The sequence below is a fragment of the Dipteris shenzhenensis genome, chromosome 8, assembly GCF_047967505.1.
Source record: "Dipteris shenzhenensis isolate YYH24624 ecotype China chromosome 8, Dip_SZ_1.0, whole genome shotgun sequence".
Taxonomy (NCBI): Eukaryota; Viridiplantae; Streptophyta; class Polypodiopsida; order Gleicheniales; family Dipteridaceae; genus Dipteris; species Dipteris shenzhenensis.
The window spans coordinates 4,713,477-4,730,694 of NC_141603.1; positions in this window are offsets into that span (position 1 = coordinate 4,713,477).

Consider the following 17,218-nt stretch of genomic DNA (forward strand, 5'->3'; position numbering starts at 1 on the left):
CTATTTAAAAACCAAGTCCCAAAATAGTGGCACATTTTGTTGAGGAACCATCTCAACATCATGTGTTATCATATGCGCACTAACACATAGAGTGCTAAAAAGGCAGAAGGGTTGGAAACCCTAACCCTAACCCTAGAGGGGTTTGTATATATTCATTATTTTTGAACTAATTTAGTGTACAATTAGTCATTTGTGGTGTGCTCTCTTTAGTCCCAAAAAAAGGCACAAGGGTTGGAAACCCTAACCCTAACCTTAGAGGGGTTTGTATATATTCATTATTTTCAAACTAATTTAAGGTACAATTAGTCATTTGTGTGTGCTCTCTTTAGTCCCAAAATAGTAGCACCTTTTGTTGAGGAACCATCTCAACATCATGTGTTATCATATGTGCATAGCACTAACACATCGAGTGCTAAAAAGGCACAAGGGTTGGAAACACTAGCCCTAACCCTAGAGGGGTTTGTATTTTCAAACTAATTTAGTGTACAATAGTCATTTGTGGTGTGCTCTCTAGTTGTGCCCTCTCTCCTCATCTCCACTCTTCTCCTCTCCTCTTTCCATATTTGCTCATGGTATTAGAGCTCTATTGCCTTTCGCTGAGCCATTGCGTGCCTTGGTTGTAGTGCTTGTGTGGAATGCAAGTTTGGAATGCTTGCCTTCAAATACGCAATGCTTTTTATGTATGACCAAAGGGCACCAACAAGTACCCTAAAAGATTGAGAGGTTCTCTTGAGTGTTTTTCAAGTCAATTTTCTTCCTTTGAGGGAAGATTCTTGTTCATTGTATTGTGAGAAATTTCCATCCATTTTCCTAAAAATATTTTTGTTCATTCTTCCATGAGGGTGAATGGTTCTTCTATTCTTCATGAAAGGAATTTTCGTCCATAGATTTTTGCTCATTCCTTTGAGAGACTTCTGTTTGTGTGTGTGTGTGAGAGAGAGAGAGAGAGAGAGAGAGAGAGAGAGAGAGAGAGAGGAGTCTAATTTGATTCCTTCTTGAGAGATTTGAAAGTGAAATAAATCCAAGAGATTTCTCTCTTCTTCTTGTTCTTCTAGAAGAGAGATATTTGAAGAGGTTTTCAATCTAAATTATTCTAAGGCTACCATGACTATGCTGTAGAAAAAATCCTAAGATGATAAATGTCATGTTTTGAAGTATGGCAATCAGCCTTGTTTTGAAGTATGGCAATCAGCCTTTTTTTCATGAGATAAATGGATGTGTTAGTGGTAAATTGTTCATGAGATAAATGGATGTTTTAGTGGTAAATGTGTTACAAGCTGCTACCCAATAGTAATAAGTTTTTCTCATCCATCCTACATCTAGCAACTTTATTTTTGCATTCTTTTTGCCTTTTACAACACCATTCAATCAAGTAGTGTGTCTACATGAAGATTCTCTTCTAATCCATTGACATGTGTAGAAAGCATTGAGAGATTTATACTCACCACCATTAGCACATCTCAAATCTTGATGTATTTATTAGGGTTTTTTCCCATTCAATCTTGAAATATCAAAGGCATCTGGTTTTTCTTCAAAAAATAGATCTAGGCTGATAACAAAATTGATAAAGTACCATTTCCACCAAGTGATTAATTTTGTGCCTTTCCCCAACTAACAAAATGCACTAATTGAATGACATTTGTGGTCCATGATTTAAATTGAGAAAATGATTCCAATGTTTCTTTTACATGCAACATATTTTATATATTCGATTTGGGATTCTACATTGGTGGTAATTCTTCGACTACATTAATCTACTTCATCAAAATGAGACTTTTATAGTTTAAGTGTCCATATCTTTCGTGCCAACAAAGAAAACTTACTTCATTTGCATTGTTTTCTCCTAGATTATTTGTTTGAGGTGATTACAATCTTGTAGTTAAGACAAGTAATCATCCAAGCTTGATAGCATTAGAAACCAATATATGTTCAACATTGTCTTCACTAATGAAGGCTCCTCTTCTGTTAAATAGCATAAAAGCATTGTATTCACTAATGAAGGGTCCTTTCTTGTTAAATAGCACATCATAGTCTTCATCTGACACATTCATAGAAAAATATGATTCAAGTCTAGCACATGTAGAACATCTTTAACGACCTCTTTTGACCTAAATTACTTTGAATCAATACTAAATCTATTGCTTGTACTTTCCATGGATCAGCATTGGCTATGAGCTCACGTCCCTTAAAATTTGGATTCTTTTCTAGAGTGAAAAATAATTCCTCATGGGTGTGTCCCATGTGTAGTAGTGTTTAAAATCTATTGACCATTCTGGATTTGATCATAATAGTTAGATTCAAGGTTTCCTTGAATAAAAAGTCCATGTGGACTGGAATGATTTTGATCATCATGTTGGGTATAAGTTTGTGATCATCTCCTTAATTTTTGTGGCATTTTGATTCTAACTATCCTCAATAATGATGTTTAAATCACTAAAATTGCTATTAAACTAATTCTTTTTGGTATTACCTATGCCTTTAGTTTTCCATGTATTCTTGGTCATGCTTTGTTTGCTTTTCTCAACAAAAGGTTTTGAAAGGAGTTTTCTATTGTCAATTGATCCTCTTTTAGACGTTCATGTGGTTGATTATAGCCTATAGCATATGTCCACTACCTCTATGGGCATTAAGTTTTCCTTTTCTTTCTAAAAACCATAACTTGTAGTGCAAAATCTCATTCAGGGCTTTTGCTATCATTTTGGTTCCACTACTTTAGATCTACTATTGCATAGCATGCAAGTCATTATTTCAAATGTTTGAGGCTTCTCCCTAGTAACCACAGTAGTTACCAATTATACTTATTCTTAGCCTAACCATTTAAGGGCCTTGTAAAAGTCTCACATTGTCAAACTTGATTAACTACTTCTAATAGGTCCTCTAGATCCTTTTATATTAGTAGATATGGTGTTCAATTTTCTATTTTTATAATGTTTACTTTGCTCTTAAGCAAAAGAACACGACATAATTTTTAGCAGCAAATATTTTGGCAAGCATATTCCAAGTTTCAACTAGACTTGTCTTATCCCATATGATGGATATAATGTCAAAATTTTATATTTACTTTGATCTCATAAAAGGCCTCACTAGCTCTTTCATCCCACTCATCTTGATCATCAACATCAATTCAAGACATCCCCAAAGTCTCTTAGCACCAAGGTTATTTTTCATTTTGAACCTCATGTGTTGACATTCTTGTCATCCAAATTACCATTGTGATCTAAAAAAACTATGTCATCTTGTTTTAACGTCCTATTAAATGGATTGTGGTCTAGTGGGTAATGAATTACACTTCATGGAAAACTACTTAATGGGGTCTACTAACCTATCCACTTGATGGGGATTTTCTATTTGATTTGATTAAAAAGCTTTAAATTAATAAGACCACAAAAAGTTTGGCTCATTTGAACATTGCCAATTTTAAATACTTTAAAGATCTCATTGGGCCTTGTCTTTTTGAAGTTTAGAAAATAAGAAACACAAAAAAATGTCCTAGAAATTAACTTGACATTACCACAGGTCACTTGATTATACATATGTTGCTATTAACCTTGGTTTGGATAGATTTCTAGTTGAGCTAGAGCTTAACTAGCCCACTCTAGTTCACTATGGAGCTATGGTTATGATCCTTTGGTTTGGAGAATTCTATGTGTACAAGTAACTCTTTCTTAGGTTTTGACAACTCTAGAGTTGCCTCTATGGCTTTGGTTAAGAACCTTAGGCTACTAAGTGGCATCATATCAGGTATCATAATCTTACATGGCAAGTAATGTGGCAATGCTTGCATGGGAATGACATGGCAAATCGCACAAGCATGGAAAGGGCTTATTACAGCTTGTATTTCACAAAAATACAAACAAGTCATATGAAGAGTCAAACTCACCCCTACCACTATAGATAAGAGACATAACCATGCTACCAATGATCTTAGACAAAAAATGTAAAATAATCAATATGTCATTACCATTCACTCCTAACACATATCAATGTTTGGTTCATCTCCTCATTCGGCTTTGCGGCCATCTTGTGAAGCTCTTCTAAGCTACTCTAGGCTTCTACTTTGGGCTTCTCAACTCATTGCTTCTTCAATACTAGGGATTTTTCCTTTGCTTCTTATTATTTTTCAAGTCTCCTTTGAGATTTTGAAGTCCTTGAATGACATCAATCTAAAGCAATGCTAGACTATAGTTTATTCAAAAGAGACCACATATGACAAGGAGAAGCATTTGTCTTTGGAATAGTAAAAAATGAGGGGAGAGGCCTTGAGAACCCACAAAATCAACAATTTTGTGCTACTATTGAATTGGATAGCATGGAATAAAAGAAGCAAATAACTGAGAGCTAAAGTGATATGCTAGAGTGAGATGTATATGATCTTAGAAAACAACTTATTGCCAATGAGAATACACTACATATCTTTCTTTTTGTGCCTATTTAAAACTCATAATAGAATTTTTTTCTTACTAATGAAGATATCTATGACCTTGATGATGTCTCTTATTGTGGAGAAAATATTTTCTTTCTAGAGGTTGTAAAACCTTTAAATAAAGACTCCTCAATTTTCTAAATATAGAAGAAGGACTTTTTTTCCTATCAACATGAGAAACTTCACATGAAACAAAAAAAAATGTGAGGAAGACTAGAGTCTAACAAGGCAAGGATGAGCAGAGTGAGCTGGGCTTCTACTAGACTGAGCTAGCTCACATAGAAGTCCTAGAAAAACTAACACAAATTCACCCTCTCATAGCTTGATCTCCAAATCTCTGTTTAAGGAGTTGTTGTGACATTTTTATATAAAAAAAGGATCTATAAAAACAATTATGGATGGACACAAATAGGAGGTGCTATGAGCTAAAAACTCCCATGAGTACACCATTGCTCTGATACCATATTGAGAGAAGTGAATGAGAGTGTGGAAGAGGAAAGGAGAGTAGCCACAACAAGTCTAGGATGCTATAAAACTGTTCGCTTCTCTATTTCAAAAATATATGTCTTACAAGATTATATACTTAACCCTACTTAGGAGCCCTAAGATTTGTATATTCTTAGCCTTGCTTAGGAACCCTATCATACTTTACATGTGGGATAGGCCCATTTTTGACTCTCTTATACAAATCACCTCTAATGTATAAAGTGCAACTTACAACATCAAAATTCCTACGAAAGAGATTACCTACCAATAATACTAGTGATCCTAGAGACCAGTGCTCAAGACATCCAAAGTGTTGCATGAATGGGGTACTAAGTGAAAATATCCAGTAATCCACAAAGACTCCATCGGATGCTAGAAATCTAAAGGAATAATGGGATCAACTAACTCAAGCAACATTCATTTATGTTGCTAATGAAAGTTTCTAGTTGTCTCCCATTGTTATAGTGCCAAATAAGGTTAAAGAGCTATGGACTTCCAAATTCTCAATACACAAATTAAGCCAATTTATTCCCTTACCCTCTACTCATAGCATGCTAATTAAAAATGGTAGACCATGAGTTTTACTTATTTATGGTTGGATATAGTGGATAAAATCAAATCTCCATCATTAAAGGAAATTAAAAAAAAATTGCTTTCAGTACCCAAGAACATGCTTATGCATGTTGTATCATGCAATTTAGGTTAAGGAATGTACCTTCCACCTTTTAAAAGTTTATGGTGGAACATTTCAGGATTGCTTGATAAATAGTATGGCTATTTTACTCAATGATTTTGTGTCTACACCTCCAAGATATATATGTGTGTGTGTGTGTGTGTGTGTGTATGTGTGTGTGTGTGTGTGTATGTATATGTATATATATGTATGTATATATAGATATATATGTATATGTATATATATGTATGTATGTATGTATATATATATATATATATATATATATATATATATATGTATATGTATATGTATATGTATATGTATATGTATATGTATAGGTATATGTATATGCATATGTATATGAGTATGTGTATGTATATGAGTGTGTATGTGCATGTGCATGTGTATGTATGTGTATGTGTATGTGTGTGTGTGTGTGTGTGTGTGTGTGTGTGTGTGTGTGTGTGTGTGTGTGTGTGTGTGTGTGTGTGTAATGCCATTGACTCAGAAAGTCAAAAATATAAATTGATTGGCATATCCTTGAACCTAGTCAAATGTCCTTTTTGTGAGCATTTAAGGATATTATTAGGCAGGCAGCATTATGGGATGAAATAAAAATCTGACCTCTCCTTGAGCCACGTGTCATGTTCCACTAGACACCGCCCCTTCCTGTAAGAAAACAATACAACATCTGTGCTCAACAGATAACAGGATCTCGTACGCAAGAGAGAAAAGCAAATAGTATGAAGAATAAAAAATTTGATTACTATAGAATTGATACAATAGATGGCGCTACCTCCTAGCTATGCGCTCCTATGAAAGAAGCTTCGATGATGGCGAGCTGGAAACAATAGAGGAGGGAGGCTGGATGCTAAGGAATCAGGGTTGCTGTAGCCAGTGATGAAATGGGCTTCACAGGCTTGCTCTTAAATAGCCACCAATCGTAGTCGGTTAGACCCAATTGGGTGACCGACCCAGTCCGGCCAAAATGGTTGATTCGGTCTCGAAATAGGCCACCAACCACACGATAGAACCGGTGCACAAAATAGAGCAACTAACCTATGGTCTCCGTTCTGCCTAAAGCCATCCAGGATAATCTAGGGCTCCAAACGGGCCCCGCAACTCGAGAGTGGGCTACCCCAAGAAATGCTCCGTCTACCCTCACTGCGGTCAGTCATGGGATGCCTTCCTGCACTTGCATGTAGCCTAGCTGGTAGTGTGCCAACTCTATCTGAAGCCGTCCAGCCATCAGGCCACACATGGTCCCCATCTAGTGTCAAACCAGGACCTACTGGATAATCGAGCTACTTAAATGCCTTCTCCTCATATGGGGGGCTTACAAGTAGAGTTAGTTGGTTCCCACATAGTTACACGAGAGTGGAGCATTGATATCTAACACCCCCCCTCAATGTCCACCCGCAAGTGAACTTACTTTTTCGGCCCAATGCTAAGTTGATGAAGATGCCTCTCCAGCAAGTCTCTTCCAAGAGCCTTCGTGAAGATGATCGCAGCATTCTCTGTAGTCGGACAGTACACCAAGTCGACCTCTCCATCCATGATGAGCTTGCGTATAAAGTGATATTGAATCTCAATGTGTTTTGTGCGAGCGTGGAACACAGGGTTCTTTGCAATCGCCATGCAACTCTGATTGTCACATGATAACTGCATAGAAGTGTTCTGCACTGCACCCATGTCCCCTAAAATCCTCCTCAACCACACTGCCTCGCAAGAAGCAAAGCATGCTGATTTGTACTTAGCCTTGGTAGAAGAAAGAGCAATTGTAGGTTGCTTCTCACTGACCCATGACACAGCTCCAGATCCAAGTGAGAAACAGTAACATGTCACTGATCTCCTGCTATCCATGTCTCTTGCCCAATCCGAGTCACAGAATCCAGTCAAGATGTTGCCCTTGGTATAGGTGATGCCATAATCAAGTGTGCCTTTGATGTATTTCAGCACCTGCATCCCTGCCCTCCAATGGTTCTCCTGAGGCTTATTGGAAAACCTGCTTAGTACACCAGTCCTAAAACTGATGTTCGGCCGCGTGTTGCACAAGTAAATCAAACTGCCCATAAGTCTTCTGCACTTTGCTTCATCCACCAATGGTGATGAATCCTCATTTGAGAGCTTCACGCCAACCTCCATAGGGGTGCCAACCTATCTTGCACTCAGCCATGCCAAATGCCTTTAGTATCTCTCCAGCATACTTCAGCTGTGAGATGAAGATCTGTTTTGGCTCTTGCCAAACTTCAATCCCCAAATAGAAATGCATCAGTCCGAGGTCTGTCATTTCAAACTCTCTTCCTAGCAAATGCTTTGTCTGCGAGATCTTCTCTTCATGGTTCCCTGTTATGACAAGGTTGTCCACATAAAGGACCACGATCATACACTTGCCTCCTTCTCTGAAGATATACAAATTTGCATCAGATGGGCTCCTCTTGAACCTATTTTGCAGAAAGTAGGCATCAATCCACTGGTACCATGCTCGTGGGGCCTGTTTCAGCCTATAAAGTGCCTTCTTTAGTTGACAGACTTTACCTTCTGAATCGGGGACCACAAAACCTGGTGGTTGTTCCACGTGTACCTCCTCCTTGAGATCTCCATTTAGAAAGGTGGATTTTACATCCATCTGAAACACGGGTCAACTTCCCTAGGCTGCTAAAGCCAAAACACTGTGAATTGTGGTTAGTTGAGTTGTGGGAGCAAAAGCATCTTGATAATCAAAACCATGTACCTGTGCAAATCCTTTTGCCATGAGCTGAGCCTTGTACCTATCCAACATGCCATCAGACTTGTACTTGGTCTTGTACACCCACTTGGTTCCGATTACCTTGCATTTTGGTGGTCGATCCACAAGGTCCCAAGAGTTGTTCTTCATTATGGAGCCATACTTTGACTGCATAGCCTCCATCCACCTATCATCACCCTGTACCTCTTTAGGACACTTGGGTTCATCAGCACGGATCACCTCTGTCATCAAAGCGTTGTTGACCAAGTGTTCCTGTGCCCTTCTTTGCTCCTCTAATCTCTTGCACCGGCGGTGTTCAGATGGTTCCTCCTCAATGGCTGGAGGTTCTCTACCATCCAAAAGCTGCTTTACCCACTTCGGGAATGGCCATTGCTATTGTGGTTCCACAGGCTCTTCTTCCTCTTCTTTATCTTGAATCCTCCCAAGCACCGTTAGGGGAGTTCAGTCTACTGTTGGTGGTTGTACTGGATGGATATCCTAGTCGGGTTGTCTGGGAAGGAAGCATCCTCCTCCAATTGATGCGGTTGTTTAGAGAAGACCACATCGCAACTTACTATTACCTTCTTGGTAACAGGGTTATAGAGACAGTAACCCTTCGCCTCTTCACTGTAGCCCAAGAAAATACACTTCCGGCTCTTCGGTTCCCATTTGGTCCTGTTAGCATCAAGGACATGCACAAAATAGTCACATCCAAAAACTTTGAAATGTGCAACTGAAGGTTTCTTACCAGAAAAGGCCTATAGTGGAGTCATCTCATTCACAGCCTTTGTGTAGCTACGATTCAGAATGTAAACTATCGTGTTACATGCTTCAGCCTAGAAAGTCTTTGGCAAATCTTTCCCTTTCATCATACTCTTGCCCATTTCGTAGATGATGCGCATCTTGCGTTCTATTACTCCATTTTGCTGTGATGTATGTGGTGGGGGTTTCTGCCTCTTGATCTCGTGACTTTTGCAGTAACTTTCGAATTCAATTGATGTGAACTCTCCACCTCTATTGATCTCAACTTCTTCACCTTCGTCCCCGATTCTTTCTCGACCATTACATGCCATTCCTTGAACTTACTAAAAGCCTCATCTTTAGTCTTTAGGAAGTATATCCATATCCTTCTACTGTAGTCGTGGATCAGCATCATGAAGTAGTAGGAACCACCCAAAGCTTCCATCTCCATCTTTCCACAGAGGTCTGTGTGAACGAGCTCTAGAGGAGCCTTTGCCCTACTGGCCTCTTTAGGAAAGGGCTGCTGATGCTACTTGCCCATCATGCAAGCTTCACATACATCAGGCAGATCTATAATTTTTGGTAGGTCTGCAATCATTCCACTTTTATGCATCTCCTTTAAAGAACTAAGGTTTAGATGACCAAACCTCTCATGCCATAGCTTAGTGTTCTTCACATCTGCTCGAGCACTGAAAGCCAAGAGTTCATAGATGTTGTTGCACCGTGTACCTTTACCAATGACCTTCCCTTGAAGATCCAAAATCTGTGCACCATTCTTATCGAAGTGAACTTTGAGGTCCTGATCCGTGATTGCAGAAACAGACAACAAGTTCCTCTTGATATCTGGCACATAAAGAACATCGGACAACTGTTTTACAACTCCATCTGACTTGAGAGCAATCATACCTTTTCCTTTTGTTGGACATTTTGCATCATTGCCGACTGCTACTAGGATGTCATTCCCTACCGGCTATAGAGAGGTATACCAATCCTTCCAACTGGTCATGTGGCACGATGCACCACTATCAATAATCCAAGGTTCATCCACAGGTACATGAATTGCATCCATGCAAATCTCGTCAATTGCTACGAACAGCTCTACTGGTACTACCTGCATGTTGTTGCTAGACTCTTTCTTTACTCCGTTCTTCTCATCTGCAATCTTCTTTTGGCACTCATTCTGCTCGTGCCCTGCCTTGTTGCAATAGAAGCACTTGATCTTCTTCTTTCTCTTTTTATCATTAGAAGAAGATGGGTTACCAGAGTCCTTACCCTTATCTTTGTTTGATCTAGCATAGAAAGCCAAATCTTCTCTAGTCCTCGTCTTTTGATGCATCTCCTCCTCTAGAAGCATTGTGTTGAAATTCTCAAAGTTGAGGGGCAGAATTCTATTCTACGCATTCAGTGTTGTAACAAGACCATCGTACTTTGGTGGGAGAATTTGTATGCACCTTCGTGCTAGATTCTCGCTAGTGATGGTGATGCCAATCACAGTTATCTGATCACGCAGATTCTTCACCCTCGTGATGAACTTCTTTGTCGCTTCAGACTCAAACAATTTCTCGTTCACGAGTTGAGTCTCCAGATTTTGAATCCCTGTCTGATTCGTGGTCTCGTACTGATTTTTCAAGACCGTCCATGCCTCCTCCGATGTGGTGACATGTTGAATTAACGCCATGATGGAATCACTTACATTGCAAACAATAGAACACAATGCATTCGCATTTCTTCTTGTCCACATGAGAATCTCATCCGCAATTGGTACTATCTGTTGTCCTGCATTGGCTGGATCCGGTCTCGCAGCCGGCTTCATGTCCACCCCAGTAGTAGTATCCCAAAGCTCTTATGCACTTAGGATGGTCTTCATCTTGAACTTCCAGAGTGGATAGTTAGTGCCATCCAACTTTTCACTTTCGCTGAACGGTGGGATTCGCAGTCGTGCGAGCTAGGCCATCTCTCACAATCTGCTCGCAAACAGAAACACACTACCAAATCTTCTTGCTAGAGTCCAGGCTCTGATACCATGTAAGAAAATAATACAACATTTGTGCTCAATAGATAACAGGATCTCGTATGCAAGAGAGAAAAGTAGATCGTATGGAGAATCAAAAATTTGATTACTGTAGAATTGATACAATAGATGGTGCTGGCTCCCAGCTGTGCACTCCTATGAAAGAAGCTTCGATGGTGAGCTGGAAATAGTAGAGGACAGAGGCTGGATGCTAAGGAATCAGGGTTGCTATAGCTAGTGATGAAATGGGCTTCACGGGCTTGCTCTTATGTAGCCACCAGTTGTAGTCGGTTAGACCCAATTGGGTGACCGACCCAGTCGCCCAAAATAGCGAACTAGGGCTTGGTCTCGAAATAGGCCATCGACCACATGATGAAACCGGTGTAGAAAATAGAGCAACTAACCTATGGTCTCCGTTTTGCCCAGAGCCATATGGGATCATCTGGGGCTCCAAATGGGCCCCACAACTCGAGAGGACTGCCTCCGAAAATGCTCCGTCTACCCTCAATGCGGTCTATCATGGAATGCCTTCCGGCACTTGCATGTAGCCTAGTTGGTAGTGTGCCAACTCTATCTAAAGCCGTCCAGCCATCAAGCCATACATGGCCCCCATCTGGTGTCCAAACCAGGACCTATCGGATAACCGATCTACTCAAATGCCTTCTCCTCATATGGGGGGCTTACAAGTAGAGTTAGCTGGTTCCCGCGGAGTTACACGAGAGTGGAGCATTGATATCTAACACTTCCATCATCATGGAGAAATAACCACCTCTGCAAGACTAATGGATTGGCATTGGTAACTCTGAAATGGCAATCACCATATCCAAAGTTGAATAGGTACCTCACCACAGCCAGACATTCTCCCTCGATCCTCCCCCTAATTGTTTCTCCTCCTCCCCTTTATCTCTCCTTGATCTTCCTTGATCTGTCGATAACCATTCCCCTTGCTCCTTGATCCTTCTTCCCCATTGCTATGGTTCTTTTAACTCAAAGCTCTTGGATATGTTGATCGCAGCCTCTTCAATACATGGAGCTTTGGTTATGATGATCTGGAGATTATAGACATCTTTCATCCTTTGCTTTCCCTCTTCCTTTGCCACTATGGCCATCGCCAACCTTTCCTCATCCCTGCACTTTTGCTTCGATGTGCTCTGATGCTTCAACACACGCAGGTTTGTCTTTTGGAATTATTACCTGCTTATACTTTCTTCTGGCTTCCTTGCTACATTTCCTTGCTTGTATTGCTAGCGCATCATAGGTCTAATGAGAAATCTCACATCCAGCAAGTAAGCGGCAACCGACAAAAGAGAGCATGAGCGATTCTCCTATCGTCTATTCAAAGGGTCTATTCAAAGGCTAGGTTCCATGCTAGTTACACCACAATAGAGGGAAAAGGGCTTGGTCGATTCTTTTTCTATCCATTAATCTTCAAATCTTGGTGATTGTTTGCAAAGGGCAGCCCCCTTTGTAATTGCCTTAGAGCAAACAATACCTGAGGTTTGTCAATCCCAGAATGGCCCTTAATGGTGAACGCACTATTGTGAAGCAGATTTGGACACGGATCCTAATTCTTGATGCATTGCAATGGATGCACTGAAGGTTCACGTTGAGCAAGTGAAGATTATGGCGCATTTCCTCGATCAAAATAGAGCGAGACTTCCCGTTAATATGCAGTCTCTCTGTAAAGCAAAGTAGCTAGGGTGCACAAACTAGAGTTGATCCCTTTCATTTCTTGCATCATGTCCTCTATCTTATGCACCCTCCCTTCCAGTGGAGGCTCATAGCAACTCCAACAGAGATTCTCTATGTAGCTTTTGTCATGCGTTAGCATTTAGTTGTTGCACAACTCTTGTGTAGCATTCTTAAGATAGTGGGCATAGAGGCCCTTGACCTGGATCAGAGTCAAATCATCTCGACGACATTGGCAAAATCAATATGAATGAGCTGAAGGTGGTGGAGCAGAATGGAGTAGCTGAGGATTCCATCAAACGCCTTGACTCTCACGGCCATCAATTGCAGATTCGAAGTCCTTTCAGTGCCACTAGTGCCTACTCTCTTTGATCCACTGTCAGCTCGCTCTGCTACTCTTGCATCTTGGAGCTAGCATGACAAAGTAGCTAAAGTGTGAACAACAGCAGTGGATTCTTTGTAGACTCCAAAAACTATGATTTGGAGAAGGATTTGCAGCATGAAATAAGCTCTAAGGATGCTGTCACATTGGAGGCTAGGATACCATAGTCAAAAAAGTGTTTTCAAAGGAAGAGCTCTAAGATGGGTGTCTCTTGTGTTCAAGAACTTGAGGTTCTATCAGATGGCCTTTTCCTTGATTCTAGCACAACATCCCATGGAAAACTATCCAAGACAACTTCATCCATTGCAAACTCTGGCATGTGGCCAACACATTCACCTCTCTTCCTTATGAAGTAGTGCCATGGTAAGCCTCCTTTGACTCGTTGAGAGAGTTCAAATTTACTCAAGTCGTCATCCACATTGAAAGAGAATGCACCAACAAAACCAAGAAGATTTTTATAAGATCAACCTACTTCATGCAGCCTTCTACGTGAGTTCAAGTTGAGGAATGTACCCTGTGTTGTCCTACCCATCAAGGTATTTCTAAACCATTCAAGGCTTCTTTTTCTGATGCTTAAATTGAGGATGATGATTTTTTGGTCCAAGATTTGGGTGGTAAGTTTTTTTGAATCACTTTTGGAAAGGCTATAGTGCACTGCAACTGATTGTTCATTCAAGGTTTCATCATTAGGTTTGGTTTTTCTCTTTGCGGGTTGTAAAGTGATTTTGAGCTGCGGCACTAAAAATTTTGTTGAACAAAACATTTATGACAAGGATTCTAATTCGCATGTCAAAGGAGCTCTGTAGAGTTGTTCTTGGATTGTCGAAGCTTAACTTTGATCTTCCCTGCATCTTTTTCCATACTTAGGTTTACTTATCCAATGAAACGCCTACCACGTGTAAGGTTAACAAAATAATGTTGAATGAGTTCTTTGAATGAGGAAGACGTTGCTCCCATAAAACTGTCAAAACTCAAATGTTTTAATATCTTTGCCCACACTGAGCATAGGCTACTATTAGAGCAGTCCATGTAACTACATCTTGCTTTAACATTTTGTCAAAAACCTCCCTTGCATGGTCTAAACATCCACATTTTCCAGAAATACTGACAAGAGCATTTCCCATGAGAATATCTAACTAGATGCCACTTTTTTTCATCTTCAAATGCAACCACTTGGCTTTAGGTAGCAAAGCCTCGCTTACACATGCCTCCAAAACTACACTAAGAGTCACCTTATCTAGATTTACCACTTCAATTTGCATTTAAAAATACAACTGGACAATCTTCTGCCCGTTTTATAGAAGGCAAGCTCTGCTGAAAACTTATAGCTTGATTGGCTTACAAATCTTCGTGCTATATACAATAAGATCCTTCCGACAATGTTTGCAAGGTGAAAGCTTGCCCTTTTGAATTTTTATGGCATAGGCTGTGTCATTGCCTCTCTAGTATGCTGTGTCATTACCTACATAGTATCTGCTTTCTTTTCTTGTATTTTCATTTCATGTTTCATTAAATATATGGATACAGATAGTGGCGCTTCTGTTAAAGGGGAACACATGGCTTTCAATCGTCCTGATTTTACTTGTGTCTTTCCTTACTTCTGCTTTGCTATCTTCTCTGTTTGTTGAGATTAATATGATTTCTTGTGATTGTAGGCTTGGCTAAAGTCTTCTCACCCCGATACAGGTGATTGACAGTTTTGCCACTCCCATAGTAGCCAAACATGCTATTGCAGAATGCATGGACAACGCAGGCAACTTTCTTGATGTGAGAAAAGGTATGTTGTGTGGCTAAAGTTCTTCTTGAATACTCCAACCTGAGGAAAGTTGCAGATCCGTGATTTTCTCATTTTTTAGAAGCAACACGTGGACGCTACCTTGCATGGTCTTTTCAATCATAGTTAGATAATGGCGTTGCTTTGCCCATTCCTTACTTCATCCATGTCTTCTTCGATAAGAAGTCTATTGCTCCTAGCCTTGCTTGGCCCATGCCTCATTCTGATATCTTGCTGAGAGCAACACTCACAGATCCTTAGTCGTAGATTCTTGCCTTTCATTTGATGAATACTTTGCCTTTGTTTTGCATGCATTTTATTTGCATTTTCTCTGTGTTGCATGCTGAATGGCCTTTTTGATATGCAGTTAGATAGTGGCATTGATTTACCCAGTCCTTGGTTTGCTATGCCTTCTCCGATAGGCAGTTAGCTGCTGGCCTTGGTTGTGGCCCATGCATCGTTCTTTGTGAAATCTTGCTGAGAGTAGCACTGGTAGATGCTTAGCCATCGATTCTACCTTTCATTTGATGATTGCTTTGGCTTTGTTTCACATGCATTTCATTTGCATGTCACTGTGTTGTATCCAGAATAGAAACGTCAGCTTCTCTAATAAAAACATTTGTTTGGCTTTGATGAAGACAAATGTATGCTTGAAATGTGGTTTGTGCAATTTGTTGTGCATTTGCTTCATCACTCAGATCTGCCAGCCTTCATAATGCCCATCTCTATTGTTGCATAGATGCCTAATTTTTTTTAAAATTATTTGTTATTTGAAAGAGGCATATGCACAGTACTCTTTGGTACTGCAAACTGAGATTGGAACCATTATTGTAAGTAAAGAAGTGCAAAGTTGTACTGTTATTCAATGTGTCTAGTCCATATCTATGTTTGACAGTGATTTGAGAAAACATGTGTGGCTCAGGATCTATGGAGCGCTCTAAGGTGGATGGAACCTATGTGGAAACATGATAAAGAGAGTGCTCATGACATGTACCTCAAGTCAATTAGGTTCCAAGATAGATTAGCTTGGACTCATAAATAGAATCTTGAGTGAGTGTGCATTTCTCTCTCCTCAACAATACATGATAGGCCTCTTATATAGAGAGTGCCCTTTGAATAGTCAACACATGTGGGATCCTCTCATCCACATCTTTCCTTGTGGATATCCTCAATCCACATCTCCACATCATGTAGTCCACATCCTAGGGTGGCTACTTTAATACATTCCTTATCACATAACTTAGCCTCTAATTATGTGCTCATGGCACCATGGTTAAGTGTGGTGAGTTAACTTAACCACAGTTTCTTTGCCACTTGGCAAGAACCTAACCAAGCCTCTAAACCATGGATTAACTTCACCTAATCCTGGTTAGAGGCTATCTGCCACATGTCAGGCAAGGGGGTTGCCACGTGTCAGTTGTGGGAAACCTTACCACTCTGAGGAAGAACTTTGAGGCGACGGCAGGGCGTGAATCTCTGAGGTTGTAGGGAGCAGACCGTGAAGGCTTTGTGGCAGTGCAGAAGGCTTCGCATATGGATGGGCTAGAGGAGCATCAGCTTAGCACATTGCTAGAGTCGCGAGAGTCAGTCCACGACTGTCGTTGTAGCCCGCTGTTGGTTTTTTTGTAAGCTCCAGTCATTCAGTGGAGCCATGTATGGCGAGGACAAAAAATCTATTGAAGCTGTTGAAGATTCAGCATCGTTGTAGCCGTGTGAGAGGCCTACAACATTTGGACTTGACTTAGAGCTTTAGACCGTCAGGTGAAGAGCCGTTTGTCAAGGCGGGCTTGCTGGTAGGTGTTGCTGGTGCTGGCATGAGAGAAGCTCATCGGTGGAGCTATTATCTCCTTTGAAGATTGGCAGAAGGTTGGTTGCTTAAATTGTTGAGAGTTGTGGTGCCATGAGCACATGTAGAGCAAAGGTATGAGCAAAGGGTAAGCTGCCACATGGCATGGAGGACATATCCCACATGTGAGCAAGCAAATGGATGTAAGTACCCTCACCTATAAAAGGGAGGTTCATTTGAAGTAATATCAATCAAGCACTTTGCACTATCTCAAGATTCTCTTTATGAGTCCAAGTTAATCTATCTTGGAACCTAATTGACTTGAGATACATGTCATGAGCACTCTCTTCATCATGCTTGCACTTAGGCTGCATCCTCCTTAGATTAGTGTTGTATTAGGATGTTGTCTTAGTGACTAGGAGAGTAGGATCCTCACTTTGTCATGGTATCAGAGCTTAGGTCTAGTTCTCCTAGATTAGTTGTAGGCATGCCTTAGGAACTCATGAGTTCTCCTAGGTTAGCTTT